This window comes from Aplidium turbinatum, chromosome 6 (genome assembly GCF_918807975.1).
Source record: "Aplidium turbinatum chromosome 6, kaAplTurb1.1, whole genome shotgun sequence".
NCBI lineage: Eukaryota > Metazoa > Chordata > Ascidiacea > Aplousobranchia > Polyclinidae > Aplidium > Aplidium turbinatum.
In genome coordinates this window covers 26,480,555-26,500,021 of record NC_137477.1, presented here as the reverse complement: position 1 = coordinate 26,500,021, position 19,467 = coordinate 26,480,555, and the positions used below count along the sequence as shown (strand labels likewise).

Below are 19,467 nucleotides of genomic sequence, written 5' to 3'. Positions count from 1 at the left end.
TGGCAACTCTGCAACAGTTTGATGAAAACCTAAGAATGCAATCGCCAACAAAACTGTGGGTCACTAATTTAATAACAGAAACAAAATCACTAGATTTTGATAAAATTCATGTAGTCTGCGTTCAGCAAGTCCTGATTTTACCTAGACACTTTCTTGGGCCACCATAGAAGCTAGTTTAAAGAATCGTTCTTAAAAACAAGCTGTATTTAATTTTATATCTTAAACTAGATGCACAAAATTGACTTCACTATTTTTAGACCATGTTTTACTTTTCACGATACTGGTTCTTATAGTTTCCTTTGCTTCAACCAGTTGCTCTTTCATATCTCGTTGCTAGGTGTTTTTTTATGCATTATACAAATTATCTACAACAGTTCACCATTATATCCAACGCGGAATGAAAATATTAACTCGACATTGTAACTTAAATGGGCTCTAAGCTTCCTGTTTTTGGTTTGGTTGCTTGTATTTTTGTCTATTATTTTTCTCGAAGTAAAGTAACAAGTTTTGCAATCTGTTTCCTATGGCTTGTAAATCGCTATGTTTTTAAAGCGAAAACAAGCACATGTAGATCGACCAAGAAAACAAACAAAATACTTTAATAGCATATAACACACTGTGTATGCTTTTTTGCCTTGAGAATTTTTTAGCAATACAACACAGTTTAGATCTAAAATGCATGATTAAAGGAGTTCCATCCTAAAAACTCCACCCTGCCACCCTGTACCTTTGCTGAGAGGAAATTAAATGTATCAAAACGAAGCAATTTCGGGCCAAGGAATGAGCACTATTGTGACACTGATGGCGCTCAGTGAAGCCAGCACTATCTAAAAGCAGAAGGGCCTAGACTTTAGAATCCATGGTACCCCGATCAACAAAAATCAAGGACAAGCTACTTTCTAAAGATTACTTTGAGAAAATTTAATTGACCTTGATATTATACATGAAAGCAGTTCTTTTACAAGAACAAGCACGTTGAACAGAGGATGAACTAAGCTCAACGAGATCATATACAGCAGAGGTCACCAACTGGCCGCCACGCTGTGTCGCTGCGGCCCGCGGAAGGTATCAGCGTACAAGTATAACCAAAAATACTTTTCTTGAGGAGTTAAAGCGCGCAAAGGCAACAAATACTTTCCGGGAAGCATATTTTCGCTTTACATACGATTCCACCGACCGACCAATCAGATTATAACGTCTGTTTTCGAACTTCGAAATTGTCTGTGAACATATAGGGTTGCTTATTTGAAGTTTGCAAATGTCATGTAAACATTAGTATGCGTTTCACCGTTATTGTGTTTCACGAGCAGTGTTCTCTTTATGCAAGTTCTTGTTAGCAAAATAGGTCGGTGTGCCAACTCAATTTATAATAAATTGGCAAAATATTATATATAAATTTAAATACTTTTTCTGATTATATTATGAAAATATTTAGCTTAGTAGGCTACTACAAAATGTTTTTTTTTTTAAAGAAATATGGAACGCTTTACGATTTTGCGTGCCATCCTTGCGCAAGGGCCATGCTAATCTTCTCTGTATTGTTCCAATTTTAGTATATGTACTGCCAAAGCAAGTAGCCTACTGCAAAATGTTGTTAATCAACAAATTCTTGCCACGCTGATAAGCACCGCAAGTGACAGTTGTCTATAATAAATAGGACTACCATATGTCCTCTTTTAAGAGGATTTGTCTTCTTTTTTGAAGAAAAATAAATTGTCCTCCGAGGACACCCAAAAATGCTCAAATGTCCTCTTTTTTTACATTTTCAGTTTTCTTGCTCATATTTTAAACAGGATTTCATTGTTATGTGACATTTTCGCAATTTCCAACCATTTCTGTACCAATGCAACATGCTGATTTATAGATTTTCAAAAAAACATTGACGTACTATTTGATCTGCTGTTCTAAACCAGGGGTGGGGAACCTGCGGACCGCTCTATAAATCAGCATGTTGCATTTTCAAAATTTCTTTACCCAAAATATATCGAAACAACAGCTCAAAAAAGAGTAGGCTCTGCATTCTCGGTATATTGTGAATAGCCTTCTATGACTAGTTAATCCATCATAGTCATGCGGAAACATGCTTTGAAATATGTGTCTCTGTTTGGAAGCACCTATAGGCTACCGTTGCGAGCAGTTTTTTTCCAAATTGAATCTAACAAAACGTCGGCTTCGCTCCAGACCTACTGATAAAAACGTGGAGATGCAGTTAAGAGTTGCAACATTTTCCGTGTCAGCAGACATCACACAACTCACCAAAAATAAAAACTTTCAGCCATCCCACTAGCTGTGAAAGTGAAACAAGTCATTGTCTACTTCGCTGCATTTTTTATCTGTACATAAAATTTCGAAATTTTTAGTGGCCCGCCTGTGTTATTTCTTATTTTATGTGGCCCGCAATACTAAAAAGGTTCCCCACCCCTGTTCTAAACAATCATAGACGTTCGTTGAAACATACTAGGCTACATTGCTTTGCGATTGTCTTAAAAGCCAAATAATGGTCAGCGATGAGTGCGAGTGGAACGGCAAATCCACTTGTGAGAAATTTTCCTCATTTGAGGAGATCTGATCAACCAATTTATGAAAATGAAAAATTGGACAAAATAAAAAAAAATAAGAAAATAGAGTAAATCACTAAGAAACGAAACATTAAAACATGCAAAAACTTGCAAAAGAGTTTGACATATTTACATTTTAAGGTTCTCACACTTTTACAATAAATTATTATTGTACCCAGATCTATTTTGTACTGACGCTTGTAAACGTTGCTGATTACCAACTTAATAGTTTGGCTAATTTGTCAAGCGAAGCAAATCGAAAAATAATCCAAAGTGCACTATGCATGACATACAGCCTGTTTCAAAATAAATCGTGGCATGGATACTTACAACTTATGTGAGTGCAAATGTAGAATGACTTTAATCTAAGACTATGATGCGGCCACAATGGGACCTTCAATTATATTTCGTGCAAGTAATTTTATGATTTCTTTAAAGCTGATCCTTTTTTTTCTGAAAAAAGTTAAGGCATGGCTGCCTGCAGATATTGCCTGATTTGTCACATTTTTTATGACATTATCAGTTATCACATCACATTTTCATTTTGTCACACAAATCTAATAAATCGGCTTTCGAGAAGCAAACTTGTCTGTTTTTTTGGTGTAACTTTTGCTGCATAGGTTTATAAGTATTCAAAAGGATGTAAAAAAATTTTCATACGTAACATTCTACACCCGCATTCTTCTTGTATTTTACTCGCGAAATTCTTGCCACGCTGATAAGCACCGCAGTCCGCAAGTGACAGTTGTCTATAATAAAAGAAAGACGGCTTTATAGACTCTCACAAAAAGGATGAAAAACCAACTCATTGCTTTTTTAGAGGGAAGACTGTTCATGAATTACGATAGCATTACGATTTTTCGGTGATTTCCACAAGCGTTTGCTTCATGGTGCCTGGTTTCTTTTTCCCTGTTATTGGAGCCTATTTTTCGCTGATATGTTTGCAGGTCACTATTGTTGCCTGTATTGCGATGTGTCAAACATTTTCTTGTTTATTGAAATTGTTAATTACAAGATAAAGTCTTTTGTGAAGCGAAGTGACAACACCACTCTTGCTTGGCGATGAATATTCTGATGAAACCGCTTGTCTCGCCTCGTTATAAGTGCGCACAACAAATGGCCTCGTTCATTAGGCATTGCTAAAAAAGTCAAAAGTGTTGTAAAAGGAGCTTGGCCTGGCAGTAGCGTTGTTCGAATAATTTTGTTGCTGCGGTATTCTAACATAGATATGAACAATATGTAACGCTGGATACTGGGTACGAAATGCGTTCTTTTCTAGCATAAGAGTCCACCTACCTAAAATTTTATTAGTGCGTCCCGCCACAGCTCTCCTTAGTGCCAAAGTGGCCCTCATGCAAAAAAGGTTAGTGACCCCTGATATACAGTATTACAAACTAGTGTTGGGTAAAGGAAACATCAAAATAATACAGCAGCGATCACATTTGTTTTGTTTTTTTATTATTTACTCCAAAAGATTTGACTGCGTGGAGTGCCTGAAGCTGTATACACACTGTAGTAGTTTGGAGTGTCTGAACTGTACTTCATGACTACACAGAACACAGCAAAAGCTGTGTTTCTCGGCAGTCGAGTGTAGCAAGAACTCAGCTATAGACACGTATTTCTCCCATGAAATTGGACTCATCAGTACCGCACCACTAGTTCTTGCAACATATTTTGCAACCACTGCTTTTGCCAGTTACTGGCGCCCCCTGAACCCCTGGGCAAAATGGAAATCCTTGAATCGACTCCGACCCAGGGGCTGTACTTAATTTGCAATGGTAAAGTGGGGCTACAACACGAGCCCAGTTACATGTACCAAACCCCAAACAGAGGACCATCTTCTTGTGTGCCCCGATCTTACCACCCTGTGCAGCAAATGGGACCTTTCAATATATAAATCTGTCGCAAAAGAATGTGTCAATCTGTGGTTTATCAACCAAATTTAGAAGACTCGATAGAAGAAGTAGATTTGTGAAACACAACTTATTACTGACTTTGACATGTTTGAGTTTAATTTGAAGGACTAGTGAAGAGAATGGACTGGATTCACTGATTGTAACGCACCTGTGGAACCTCGAGACACTCTCGATCGCGTAATTGTGTTGGCAAAATCGTGTGCCAAGAGGGATGCTATGATCACACGATCGATTCTCACCCATGGTATACCGGATGGCCATGTTGGTAAAACGTCAAAAGATATTATTGCAATCGTGCTTAAATTTAAATCGACCACTGACCAGAAAAATCACCATTGATGTTGGCAATGAAATTGCTACAGTGTGTTGTAGGTGTAGCGCCCGAGCACTCTTTCTGACGTCACGCTCGCTGGAATCCACTTGATTTGTACAAATACCGAGGGCTTTAGCGCAATTCTGCGTCTCGCTTAGAATTTAAGGGATTGTAAGCAATGAATTTTTGGAAGAATGCCTAATCGCATTCTGACTAGTGCTTCATGGACACGTAGATTTGCCGTTATGTTACATTGTATGGTTGTGTACAGTATTTGCAATGCTCACAGTAGCGCTTTCTTAGTCAAAAGTAGGATCCTTCTTAAGCAACTATAACCATGATTCCTGACTCACTTCTGTTACTTAATCTGACTTAGCGGTATTCAGTTTTACTCAGTATTACTCAGAAGAATTCTTAATTTCTGCAGTCAAGCTAACCATATACTGTAGGACGACAGCGCATTGTACTGAGTTCTGGTGGTGGAATCATTAGTTGTTGTGGTGTTTTCATTCGGTGTTCTTGTTTGATTCTGTCGTTCAGCGCTACTCAGTTAAAATAAGTCAATAAACGAATCAATAGTGAACACTTCGTGCATCCCTGCACTTCGTGTCCCGGTCACTCCTCGCCATTCAATCATGCCCAAGAGTGTGGCGGTCCTGCTGACGACTGCGTATGGGCGAGCATGCTAATCAGCAGCTTCCGTTTTACACAGGCTATTACGTAGCAATATGCCCTTAAAAGTATTTTGTTTGTTTTTTGAGCATTGCGTAAAATCATATGAACATCATATGAACAGATGTAGATAGTCTGTAAGCTTCCTGTTTTTGATTTAGCTTATAATATTTTTTTGATTTAGCTTATAGTTCGTTTATAACGTCACTTTAAGCCATCACCTTCACCACGAACGGTCAGTTTTTTAATCGAGCTAGCGCTGCTGCTTGCAAAATGTCTTCCCCTTATTTTGCTACGTCGTTCGCACAAGGGACTTTAATTAACTGAATTAACTTTTTTCCCGCGTGAAAAACTATCACGTGTAAAAAGCAGCTCTACAGCTGCTGACCTACTGTATGTACCGAGCTGTATTGCGCAAATTTCCTGTACCTTTCGCTGTTGGTTATTTTTATTAAACAATTTCTTTGTTTACTGCATTTTCTGCGTGACTTTTGTCAGTTTGGTGGTACACAGTAAACCTGACTGGATTATACACCTCTTTCTTTAATCAATATACAGTTTTGGAATAGTTTGCGGTAGTTCGTCTATACTCTATAACGTCAATTCGGCTATAACGTCAGTTTTTGCAATCCCCTAGACAGGGGCGCCGGAACGATTTTTGACTGGGGGGGCAAGATTACAAAAAAAGGGCACTTTTGTTTAATAAAAGGCCAATTTTTTTTTAAGTTTTAAGATAAGATATAGCGATAATGATAACCCGGTATACAAAGAAGGGCATCATGCTATGTTATAATGATGTAACCTACTGTCAAGCCTTAAAGCAGACTGCGGCCATGGCCGCTAAGTAGTGCTTGAATGAACCGCCGGTGCTACCTCCTCAATCGGCCAAGTTTGGCTGCCGGTCTCTTTTAGCCAATTATTTAATTTCGTAATAGAATGATCGTGGATTAACTGTCGAACATATGTACTATCAAAGAGTGACGCAAAATTAGGTCAGCGCGTCATAATCACCACTGTTGCATTGTGCGGGAAATATTTGTTATTGATGGAATATATCCATTATCCATCTGCGATCGCCAGCGCTGTAAATCTTGTTTGTAATTCCCGACGTTTATTTTAACAAAGTCTTAATCCAAAGAGCTAATTTACATCGACTGGCAATATTGTCGTTTTTATGTCGATTCGATGTTGTCGGACATTGAACCGTTGTTAAAAAGGAGAACTAAGTTAGTTGACATCAATGGGGAAAACATTTTTTGATTATATTTTGCAAAAATTATGCTTCTTTTAGTAATGTCTTTTAGTAATGTACATCATTGAAATAGCTAAAACCTCAATTGCTAATTTAAGGCAACAGGGATCAGATGTCAGTCGATGCAACAGAAAAAATATTTCGCACTTGCTAGTGCATCGTCAGTTCTGATAAACGGCAGTTAAAGCCTACAAGTAATGTTTTAATCATTGAAATACTTATTTTATTACCTTGCCGTCATCGTCAACACAGTCATGTCGAACGTTGTTTTTCGTTGCTAAAAATAATTCTAGGGGAGTGGCAAACTTCTATAAAATCAGCCACATTGGAGACACTCGTGCGAGTGTCGTTTGAATAGTACTGGATTACAATCCCGATAAAGCAGTTATTGCGTGGTGCAACGATTCTGTTTTAGGACGTCGCCCAGGCCCAGACTTCAACAACGCTAAGTGATCATTTTAGCATTGTTGCAAGTTTAATTCTATTTACTTGTGCTATTGTTATTTTTATTTTGTATTTTGGCCTCCAAGCACGCAGATTTGGCCGCCGAGAAGAAGCTCCCGGTAGGCCACGATGGCTGCCGAAAAAAAAACGAGTTGAAGGCCTGTACTGTGTTGCAAAATTTTGTGCCGTAAATATTATTTTGAGGCAAAAATGAAAGATTATAATTAGGCTAAAAGCGAATAGCAGAAATTGTTATATTGCAAAATGTGCAGTAGCTTACATGACTTTAAAAGGGCACCATTGCCCCCCCTGCCCCTCCATCTGCAGAAAATTTGAGGGCAGGGGGGGCATTCGCCCCCCCCCTGCCCCCCCGCTTCCGGCGCCCCTGCCCCTAGAGCAGTGGTCGGCAACCTTTTCTAACAAAAGAGCTATTCTGTTACATATTTTGGCAGATATGACTTGCTGAGAGCCACAAAACGTAATATATGTGTTTCAAGTAGATCAGACCACAGTTTCTTTGCTACCGAACAATTCTTTTTTATGCCGTCATCTCTATCTGTGTAGCCTACGGCTTTCCTCGCTTAACAATCTATTGACCTGCCACAAAACTAGCAGCATTGGTGTGGCATGGGGCTGTTATCCAGTTATTGAAAGCTTCCTTACTCTGCTCCGATCTTTGCATAAGTTCCAATACTGCCTACTTTAACTAATCTTCAAAATGGGATAATGTGCAGCAAAATTAATGCTCTATGGCTGTTCTGACAGTGCCTTTTGAAGTCATTTGTTTTAGGATTTTTTCCCACATAGGCTATTAAGCATGCATATATGCCAACATCATTTGCATTGAATGCAAAGTTCATGTTTATGTCCAATTGTCCATGCTGAGTAACATTTCTGTTTTCGTCTAAAACTTTTCTCTTTTTTATTTGTGCATGGCTACTGATAAAAAAGGGTATGCTGTTCAGTGTTCACGCCAAACGCTGTAAACTGACCTGATAAAGTCAAAACTTGAATAACAAAAATTGTAAAAAAAGTCTATTATTTTCTGACAGAGTAGGCCTATCACTTGGTCACAGCGGTAAACCATAATCTCTTCGTGGGAAATTGTAACATAAGATTTCCGGATCCGTTCGTCTGTATGCAATGACCGAAAAGAAACACTCTTCTGAAAACATCTATTCAAGAATTGTATTTCTGTAAAAATAGCCTCAAGGCTGTCGAAGAATGGAGGTAACACCATACCCACTAAAACTTGAGGGCATAACAAATTACTACTAAACAAATTACTTGGATAAAGACGGAAATTTCGTCCAGCTGGTAAGCACTAAGCAAAACAGTTTAATATGCGACCAACTTTTCAAGCAACAATTTTAAAGGCATACTAAAGGAAAATTTCAAACCGGAATTAAGCATTAAAATGAGTAAACTGAACATTCAAGAATACATTTCAAAAACAATTACCCAAAAAAATTTGTTTTCAATGGCGCTGGCAAGGCCCAAAGTCCAGTGTTTCATTTATTTTCATTTTTTTCAAAATGACCAAAACGTGCAAACACAGCTCAAGAATACGTCATAAAGTCCAGCAATAACAAAAGCCACGTTACCAATCTGATGTTTTGAGCAAACTGTCTGCTGTTTTGATGTTAAAATGTGCTGTTTTGATGTAAATACATACATAGCCTACAGTCAAATCGCCCGCAGTAACAATTATTGCGTGATCGGTTGATTGCTAGACTTTATGACGTAGACTTTATGACGTTCTTTACAGTCGCACGCTTCGTTGCTCAGGCCAATCTCGTTTTGAAAGCTCTGACAACAGCACGCCCACAATGGTGGTCAGACCGCAATGGGGCAAAATTTTATTGAAAATCGTTTTATGGTAGCATGTTAAACACAAAGAACGTGGAAAATCGCCAAGTCAGGTTTTTCCTTTAATACCCCTTTAAAATGACAAGAATAGATTGCAATATTCCAAACGCACGTAACCATCTTCTGTGACGTAATAATGATAAGCATTATGAAGCTATTCAAGCACCTGTTGAATTTGGCTTACACCATCTCTCGTAATTCAAGATTTAACGATGATGTAATGCTTCACAGGTGTGACAAAGGTGATGCAATCTTTGCTTATTTCTAGCAATAGTCCATATGACGTAAGACGTCAAGTTCAGTAGAGAACGGTTTTATGTGACGTTTGATTTGAAAATTGTCCGTAACATCACTCGATCAGAGTTGGCTTATTGCTGCATCATCTTGCACTACTAGTAAACAACGTTTTTTTTTGTTTTTTTTTATCATAGTCGAACGCATAGGCTATATCAAATCATGTCAAATCTGGAGGGAAGCCGCTTCAGAGGAGCTAAAGAGCCGCATGCGGCTCCGGAGCCGCAGGTTGCTTACCACTGCCTGCCCTAGAGGTGCCGTTATAGGCAAAAACCAAGACCGAAAATCTATCACTTCCAACACACAATGCCGTTAAATTTTGACCTCTTGGTAGCCAATATCACACAGCTACTGTGTAGTATAGGCTACCCACTGCGTAATATGGACCGCCGAATCTGTTAGAAGAAAATCAACTGTTTCTTGTCTAATGTTGATTCAAGTAATACTATCTAGTTCTAAAGTATAAGAATAATTTAGTAATTGAAAGATGTTAATCAAAACAAAAAATCAAAAACACATCACGCAGTATAAAAGTTGATGCACAAATAGCAAAAAAAAAGTTATTCCCTATTGTAGCAGAGATATAACTTTGCTTTTGAGTTAGATCACCATATATCTCATGTGCCTATTCTTGGTCCTGGTTTTTATATTTTTATTGAACTTTGCTATAGATATAGTCTCACTGCCAGTGGTGCAATAGGCCTACTTGCCCATAGCAACAACACAAAACCACGTAGCCCGTATTACACATCAGCACGACCTTTTGAATTTTCTCATTTTCCAATCAAATAGCCTATAAACGTATCACTTAAAAGCTTTCTGCTACATTATGCACAAATGTTCTGTGAATGTTTTGAGCTTTTAACTATTTTTCTACTCGCACTAGCTCCAACACTGTAACTTATTTGCGTTCAAGCAAAAAATTATAACAACTCCTACCAAAACCCAATCACTACGCTGCTGCATTCACGCAAACAAAATTTCCAACAAACATCCTAAAAATTGGTTTTAAAAGAGAGGCTACGCCAATTACACATTTTTTACAAGTCAACCTTGCTTACCATTGGTGATGAATGAAGTATAGACCTATACATACACTATACAGAATACAACGCTAACCAGGCCCGGATTTAGGGGGGGGGCAGAGGGTGCAGATGGCCCGGGCCCCCCGACGTTTAAAAGGCACCCCTACGTGGAAAAAATGTGATTTTGTGTTATTTTTTTCTTTCAGCCTTTGAAGTTTCTGCAAAATGCTGTGCTGTGGTGGATTAATGCTACTGAAGACGTAGAGGTGGTTTTTGCACTGGGGCCCCCCGATCTAAAAGTGCCCCGGGCCCCCCCATCAGCTAAATCCGGCCCTGACGCTAACCAAAAACTTTTGTTGTAGGTCTACATCTTTTTTTATGAAGTCTCTGAATAGTGATAGAGGGGATAGCTCCACATTCGTTTGGTGACGGTTGAAAAGTACCAACGTCTATTTCGGCAAAGACATGTTGGTGAATAGGCTTTCTTGAGTACGCAATGGGGTCTGGTTGTGCTCAGTCTCCATTCTGCTTTTCATTTGCGTCCGCTCGACCGGCCACAGTAGTATGTTACTTATCAGTTACATCAGGCAAAATTTTAGCAGACTGATGCAAAAGATTTCTTGCACTCTGACAATTAAAGTAGCCTACATCAGAAAGACCATCGAGTGGTAGCTTATTGTTTTGTCTCTTTAAATGTCTATCAAGAGACAGAGCGGCATCGTAGAGTAGATTGGCTGAGTAAACGCCAACAATGGAAGGTTGTCCATGGGTGCGAAATCCAGACACCTGTTTCCAATGCCCAAGACGTAGTTACTGGTATTTCCATGACTATTGTTATGATACTGTGACTCTGTGAGTGGAAACTTTGCCCTTGATGCGCTATAGTTAACGTAGGCCTCTACACGCTTGCTTAGTTGGAGGTTCCATTGCAGTCGGTCAATCTCAATCACCATGTTTGGTGATTTCCAGTGATTTGTGTTCAAAATGTTTATGCAGAAAATCCGTAGCAACACTGAACCAAGAAATGAGTAGCCTAAACAAGGAAAGTGCCCACAAAACATATAGGCTACTTTTGTTTAGAATCCTGGCATAGCATCTTTTCACATATAAACTAGGTGGGCAATTGCCCGCCTAGTCCCTTTGCTTGCCCTCCTAGCCCTTTCTTTCCCCCCTAGTTTGAAACTAGGTGGGCAATTTTTAAGACTTAATTTTTGTTTAAGTTAGATCCAAGTTAAAGAATGAACAGCTAAATGGAAAGCTTCAGCGCCTACATTTAGAACTTATGAGCCTACCTTTGACCTTACTTATAATGCGGTATCCTTAATGTTCTATTTAAGCAGATTAATTATATCAATTTGTGCTGTGAGTAGGCTAGCTCAAATTTTGTGTGAGATTCTAAATGTCTGAATTACCGAAGTTTGTTTCCTGATGTTCATCAACATAAAATACCAGTTCTTTAGAATCATCTAATTTTGCAAAGATTCAACTCATTATAATATCTTCGCAGTTGTGTTTGATATAGATAGGCTATTATCATAGTTATAGTTGTTTCTTTTTACTTTAGTACAGAGACCTCTGCAACTAGGCCTAAATCAGGGGTCACCAACCTTTTTTGCATGCGGGCCACTTTGGCACTACGGAGAGCTGTGGCGGGCCGCACTAATAAAATGTTAGGTAGGTTGACTCTTATGCTAGAAAAGAACGCATTTCGTACCCAGTATCTAGCGTTACATGTTGTTCATATTGATGTTAGAATACCGCAGCAACAAAATTAATCGAACAACGCTACTGCCAGGCCAAGCTCCTTTAACAACACTTTTGACTTTTTTAACAATGCCTAATAAACGAGGCCACTTGTTTTGCGCACTTATAGCGAGGCGAGCGGTTTCATCAGAATATTCATCGCCAAGCAAGAGTGGTGTTGGCACTTCGCTTCACAAAAGATATCTTGCAATTAACAATTTCAGTAAACAAGGAAATGTTTGACACATCGTAATACAGGCAACAATAGTGACCTGCAAGCATATCAGCGAAAAATAGGCTCCAATAACAGGGAAAAAGAAACCAGGCACCATAAAACAAACGCTTGTGGAAATCACCGAAAAATCGTAATTCTATCGTAATTCATGAACAGTGTTCCCTCTAAAAAAGCAATGAGTTGGTTTTTCATCCTTTTTGTGAGAGTCTATAAAACCGTCTTTCTTTGATTAATAATTATTAGACAACTGTCACTTGCGGTTCTTATCAGCGTGGCAAGAATTTGTTGATTAACAACATTTTGCAGTACTTGCTTCGGCAGTAGATATACTAAAATTGGAACGATACAGAGAAGATTAGCATGGGCCCTGCGCAAGGATGACACGCAAAATCGTAAAGCGTTCCATATTTAAAAAAAAAAGAATTTGCAGTAGGCCTAGCCTACTAAGCTAAATATTTTCATAATAGCCTACAATCCGAAAAAGTCTTTAAATTTATATATAATGTTTTGCCAATTTATTATAAATTGAGTTGGCACACCGACCTATTTTGCCAACAAAAACTTGCATAAAGAGAACACTGCTCGTGAAACACAATAACGGTGAAGCTCACACTAGTGTTTACATGACATTTGCAAAGTTAAAATAAGCAACCCTATGCTCACAGACAATTTAGAAATTCGAAAACAGACGTTTTAATCAACCACTGGGACAGTGTGGCTGGACATCGCATTGGAATAACTTTAAGCAACCCCCACCTAGAACTATAATCTGATTGGTCGGTCGGTGGAATCGTATGCAAAGCGAAAATATGCTTCTCGGAAAGTATTTTTGCCTTCATGCTGTTTAACTCCTCAAGAAAAGTATTTTTGGTTATACTTGTACGCTGATGCCTTTCGCGGGCCGCAGCGATACAGCGTGGCGGGCCGCATGCGGCCCGCGGGCCGCCATTTGGTGACCCCTGGCCTAAATGATGCTAGATTAAATTTTATTACATTATTATTTATAAAATATTGTGGGCTGGGATGAATATAGGCTATGAATCAATTATGGGTCGCAAAAGTTTAGTCTAGGTATGCTTTTTTATCCACAGTTTGCCTGAAAAGTACATTTTTAAGGTTATGTTTTACGCTCTTTTTCCCATCATTTACGCGCGAAAAGTACCCTTTTTAACATAACTCTCGCGCTAAAAGTGGCCTTGTTTTTAAATTTGCCCACCTAGTCCCAAATTTGTGAAAAGATGCTATGAATCCTGGACTTCAATAATTAATAAGAATAACATTTCGTGGCTAGGCCTACTCACCATTCATAGTAAGATGAAATAAGTTAACAAACAAGTGAGCGGATTGAACATATCTATCGGTCATTAAACGACGACGAGCTTGGTTATGAGCAAGTGCATTTTGCATTTTCAATTAGTTTCAATTGAAGCGTTGTCAGCATACAGTGATTAGACAGTTTAATAAATTGGTTCATTATTTCTTTAAGTCGTCATGCCTGAGCCTGACGATGTTTTGCCACACCTAGCTATGAAAATTGCTGTTCTATTTAAATTCCGAGTGTGATGGACTTGTGCAAATTCTTACAAGCTTTGCTTGTGATGAATGTGTATGAGACTACAAAGTGCCAAAGTCTTCGGAATATTAGAAGCTGTAGCAACATGTTTTTCAATCAGGAAATCCGTAGACTGTAATATCCTGAGTTAATATGTAGTAAGCTAGTTTTAAAATGCAAGCAGATATCGTAGTTGCAGTTACTGTAGGGCGTAGTACAGTGTAGGTTATAGTCTGCATACTAGCCTCATGTGTCACTGTTAGTTATACAGTTAGGCTATTTGTTGTTGAAAAGAACAACTACTGCAATAGGCTGAAAAGATAATTAGGAAACCATTGAAATTGAATAACTTGCCTGCATTTCACCCTGAGGTAGATAGCCCAAATGAAAGAAGATGTTTATGTTTTATTTTTGTTAGGCTATATAAGAAAAATGAGATTGCTCGTATTTAAAGGAAACCAGATGGAAACGCTTTAAGAATTTCAAGCAAAACCGTGTAGTCGAAGTCGCATAATTGTTTGGAGCGACTTCATAGCCTGATTTTAAACCATAACCCTCTCCCAATCAGCTTTTTTTTCGTTAGACTTGACTTGATACGCCTATAAATTGTTTCAACCAATTCAATATATTGGCATGCTTTTTAATAGTCTCCTACTTCAAACGTAGCAAAAACATATATATAACATCATAAGAGCAAAAAGTTGGTACGAAAGCTACACCCCAATTTATAAGGGCCATAAAATTTTATAACGTTCCTTAATAATCCAAGGTTCCGGTAAACAAATTTGAGTAAATTTTAGAGAATGCAAAATTAGGATGGCTGCACATTCTTTTTGGCTCTCAAATCGGAATAGCTTATAGCGAAACTAGTAGCCTACACACAGCCTCACTACGGAGTCAGATTAAGGCTAAAACTTTTTCTCTTGATGATTTCATTTTCATATTAAACGATATAAAATACAAAATAACATGGCCCCTAACTGCCGCATAACCGAAGACCACTAAACGTTAATTTGCCCCTGATGTTGACCGGTCTCGGCCCGGACTGTAGGCTACTATGCAGCTGCTGTGTGGTCAACCAGGCAACGAGTTTGATTACTCGGCTCTCACAATTTTAAGTCATTGCTGGTGTTGTTTATCGTAGCGAAAATTTTCACAGCCACTGTTGCAATGCTTTTTACTGGATTACGTTAAATAGTTTTTAACCTTTCACAGCAGTTTCAGAAATTTTCCTTCATTAACAATGAAAATAATTCCAAGGCGAAATAGACAAAAACTTTTTGTTGCTGGACTGATCTTTGTCCTCATCACATCAATTATTGTCGTCTTCTTTGGCAATAAACCTAGCTTTCATGACACTCTAACAGTTTCAAAGAAATTTGAAAACAACCATTTTATAGAATGTGATTACGAACAAGCAAGAAAGTATAAACAAAAGTATGAACTTCATTTGTCACCTGAAGAAAAAGAGTTCAAAATGAAAACGAAGAAAATGATTCAAAGAGCAAAAGCTGTTTTGGACAAGTTGCAGATGCCATTTTGGTTGAGTAGTGGGACGTTGTTAGGCTGGTATCGACAGTGTGACGTCATCCCATACACAAGTGATGTTGATTTAGAGGTATTTTCTTCTGACTATGATGCGAAAATACTTAAAGAAATGCATAAAGTTGGATTTGATGCAGAATATCCTTTGAAAAAGATCAATGACAGTATTCTTCAGTTTAATTTTTTCGGAATAGAAAATATTGAATTGGATATATTTTTTGTTTTTGAAGAAGTTGATCATTTTTGGTACGGTGGACTTATCAAACCTGATCGTGCAAACAAACAGGCTAAAGAACTCCGAAAATACAAATTCAAGTACCCAAAGTTTACACTTTGTTGGACTGAATTTTTAGAAATGAAAGTAAGAGTTCCTTGTAAACCTGAAAAGTATCTTCAAGCAAATTATGGAACACATTGGAAGTTTCCAGATAAAGATTGGATCGTTACTCACCACCCTGCAAATTTGTAGACAAACTTCAACCAGAAATATGGGAAGTAAATATTGAAATACTTCAATCGTTTTGACAAACAAATTGATTAAGTCACGCTGTTATATCTTATATATAGGCTACGTAGGCCTACTACTGTAGTTAAGAGTTTTTTGGTACCTGAAACAATTTCAAAGCCACGAAGAAAAAGTTTCACTTTGAGAAAATTGTGAATTTAAAGAAATTGTGAATTTAAAGAAATAAAATTGTTTTGTGACTAACTCATTGATAGATAGGCTGCAGTACGGTCATATGAAACTTACCTTTCGTCATTAGAGTGAGAACGCTTTCAAACTGTTTTCAACAGTGAACCATTCTCGCTCCAAAAGAACAAATAAGAAACAGTGCAAGTATCAGAGGTACAGAAGTAATTTCCAAATGTAAAATCATTCGATAGTTAGGCATAAGCAATTGGAAATTCGGCGTCGTTATATAATGCATCTTTTTAAGAAATTAAGTTTTTATTTTGTTTAAAAAATAAAACTTGGTAAAGAAGATCGAAAAATTTGTTTTTTCTTTTAGAATTTAAAATTAAAGCAGGCCGCAAGACACATTCACATTTCGACATGCTTACTTTTTCCAAAAGGCTTAGTTTGTCCACAAACATAGGCTACCTGATCTTACGAGAAAAATTAATTATTTGGAACATCTGATCAACTTGATTAAAAAATGAAAAGTCTAAAATGTAGAAAGTCAATTCTTGCTTGGTAAAGATTTCGAAAACTCGTTAACATTTTAGGAGCAAAATGGTTGGAACGCCTGGTTAATCTAATCAAAAAATAAAGAGCCCAAAATGCAGATACCAAACTCATGTTCAGCAAACAAACGTTTCGAAAACTATACTGTCTTCATCATCAGATTCTTCTTCAATGCAGTAAACCAGGGGTCACCAAATGGCGGGCCGCATGCGGCCCTCCACGCTGTATCGCTGCGGCCCGCGGAAGGTATCAGCGTACAAGTATAACCAAAAATACTTTTCTTGAGAAGTTAAAGAGCATGAAGACAAAAAATACTTTCTAGGAAACATATTATTTTCGCTTTGCATACGATTCCACCGACCGACCAATCAGATTATTATAGCTCTAGGTGGGGGTTGCTTAAAGTTATTCCAATGCGATGTCTAGCCACACTGTCCCAGTGGTTGATTAAAACGTCTGTTTTTGAATTTCTGTGAGCATAGGGTTGCTTATTTTAAGTTTGCAAATGTCATGTAAACACTAGTATACGTTTCACCGTTATTGTGTTTCACGAGCAGTGTTCTCTTTATGCAAGTTTTTGTTGGCAAAATAGGTCGGTGTGCCAACTCAATTTGTAATAAATTGGCAAAATATTATAATTAAAATTTAAAGACTTTTTCTGATTGTATTATAAAAATATTTAGCTTAGTATAGGGACTGTCCTTATCTTAGTACTGCAAAATGTTTTTTTTTTTAAAGAAATATGGAACGCTTTACGATTTTGCGAGTCATCCTTGCACAGGGACCATATGCTAATCTTCTCTGTATCGTTCCAATTTTAGTATATGTACTAGGGTGTTTTTAGCGTAATACGCAAAATTCTAACCATTGTTAATATTAATGTACAGGGTGGTGTTCATTTCTTTTCAGTAAAAAAATCCTTTTGGCAAATTTTTGTTGAAATCCGTCGACATTTACTACTTGCGCAAGGAAGCTAAAGTTTAGGTTGTTTAGCCTATAATCTAGCAGCGGAATATAAGCAATTACCGGTACTGGTAGGCTAAGTTACTTCACAGAACAAATAAAGCATTGTTGCGTCACAATTGCAACACCTCGTAAAACTACAAAAATTACACTGTCATGTCTGTTGTGCTGTTGCATTTATTTCAGTTTACTAACAATTTGCGGTTGTACAATGGCTGTGACAAGGTCTAAAGATAAAATTTGGCTGGTAGGTAGCAGTTCAGGTCATTTCCTTGGAGATTGTCCTTGAAAAACATTTCTCTCTGGTAGATGCTGTTTCTAAGTCCCCAGTCATCGCCTTATTCGCTCGGTTCCGCGACTTCTGGCCAAATATAGATCAAGCAAACTTCAGCACATCTCTGGACGATCCTGCTGTTTCTGATCAGTTACAACCTGTCCGCGCAGAAATCCTGAAGTTAGGGGCGACAAGCTAGATCTCAATCATCCTCGGGACGATTACGCTGAATTATTAGAACTCAGTATCATATTTCTCGGAGGAGTGCCGAAGAGTTAAATTCCGTCACCCTGGTGCACTTCATCGAGCCAGATGGATGGCACGAGCGATATATTCCCTTAAAATATGGCTGTTCAGGAAGCAATTCCAACTGGACCTTCGTACCGCTGGCCGAAGACAGACGCAGCCCAAAACGTCCAGTCAATTGCTACGCATGTGCTTATTTATTGTGAGTGTTTACATAGGCCACTGGTACAGCTGTGATTCAGCCATACAGGCACCTCTCAACGACTCGAATTTTATGAAGAACTTAACAACGTATGCTGATGGAGAAGTATCTCAATTAGCCTTCAAGGCTTACTTCAGACACCTGTGGTATTTGTCGGAAGGTCTCATTGCCTTTGCACTGTTTGACAGCAGAGTCACTGACATTGATAAGAGGGAAATGGTTCGCAGTATGGCAAACAGTCATGGATCCGAAGATCCGCCAAGCCGGGCCGTGGTACCTACCGATATTGCTGAGAGAAAAACTGTCTGATTTCTGCGCTACTGCAACTGAACGATTATTCACAATACTTGGTCTAGACAAAAGCTTCTTAACCCTTGATCCTAAATACTGGGCTGATAAATGAGGCGTACCAAAGTGCAAAGAAAACAGTTTCTGCCCTAAGGGTGACAAACGATTTGGCAGAACGAGGAGTGGCGCTTATGACAGAGTTCAATTCGACATTGACCAGAGATGAGGAGCAGAAACAGTACGTTTTGCAGGTAGTGGAGCATCATCGAAGAAAATTTCCCGTAGCCAAAAATAATTAAAAGCCATGTTTGGATGGTCTAGTTCAGATGTATTTAAACAAGGATATTGTACTCGAGTATGATGCAGTCATTGCCATATTTGCCAAGCGCAAACTCTAAGTTTAATGCGATGGCTGTCATTGCGAATCATCGAGAATATTCAAAAGTATTCGAGGTCGGAAGGACTAACTTATTGTTTATGTTCCATTATTGTTTATGTTTTGGAGTGTTTGATATCTTTTGTTGGTTCATTGATTGGAACAGTAACTTACTTCTGCGGAATCGCTCTTGATTTAAAGTATGGGGCCGTTCAAATATCATATGACGGTATTTTTGGCGATTCTGGACCGCTACACGGCTGACTGACACAATGTATTGCCCTCCCTCCCCCCCCCAATAAGCTTTCTAAATACGCCACTGCTTCTGATCATCTCGGTTATGGGTGAAACACGGTGTAAAGGTTGTTAGAGGGATAGTTGCTTTGTTGCTATATTTGCTTTGTTATCCTATAAACGTGCCTGAAATGCGTGCATATTAAAAGTACTGAATAAAGCTGGTTATTTGGTTGCGTGTTGTAAAGTTGCTTGTTTTATTAATTTTGCGAATTTTTCA

At 38.3% G+C, this 19,467-nt stretch overlaps 2 non-coding genes and 1 pseudogene across 2 annotated transcripts; 1 reads left to right on the top strand and 2 right to left on the bottom strand.

Annotated features, from left to right (window-relative positions):
- Positions 1-1,470: 1,470 nt before the first annotated feature.
- LOC145773056 (U6 spliceosomal RNA) lies at positions 1,471-1,573 on the bottom strand. The gene has a single exon (XR_014289474.1). It is a non-coding gene; the product is annotated as a U6 spliceosomal RNA (small nuclear RNA).
- Positions 1,574-12,630: 11,057 nt separating this feature from the next.
- On the top strand, positions 12,631-12,733 carry LOC145773054 (U6 spliceosomal RNA). The gene has a single exon (XR_014289472.1). It is a non-coding gene; the product is annotated as a U6 spliceosomal RNA (small nuclear RNA).
- A 4,607-nt stretch (positions 12,734-17,340) lies between these two features.
- Positions 17,341-17,456, bottom strand: LOC145773089 (U6 spliceosomal RNA; annotated as a pseudogene).
- Positions 17,457-19,467: the final 2,011 nt, after the last annotated feature.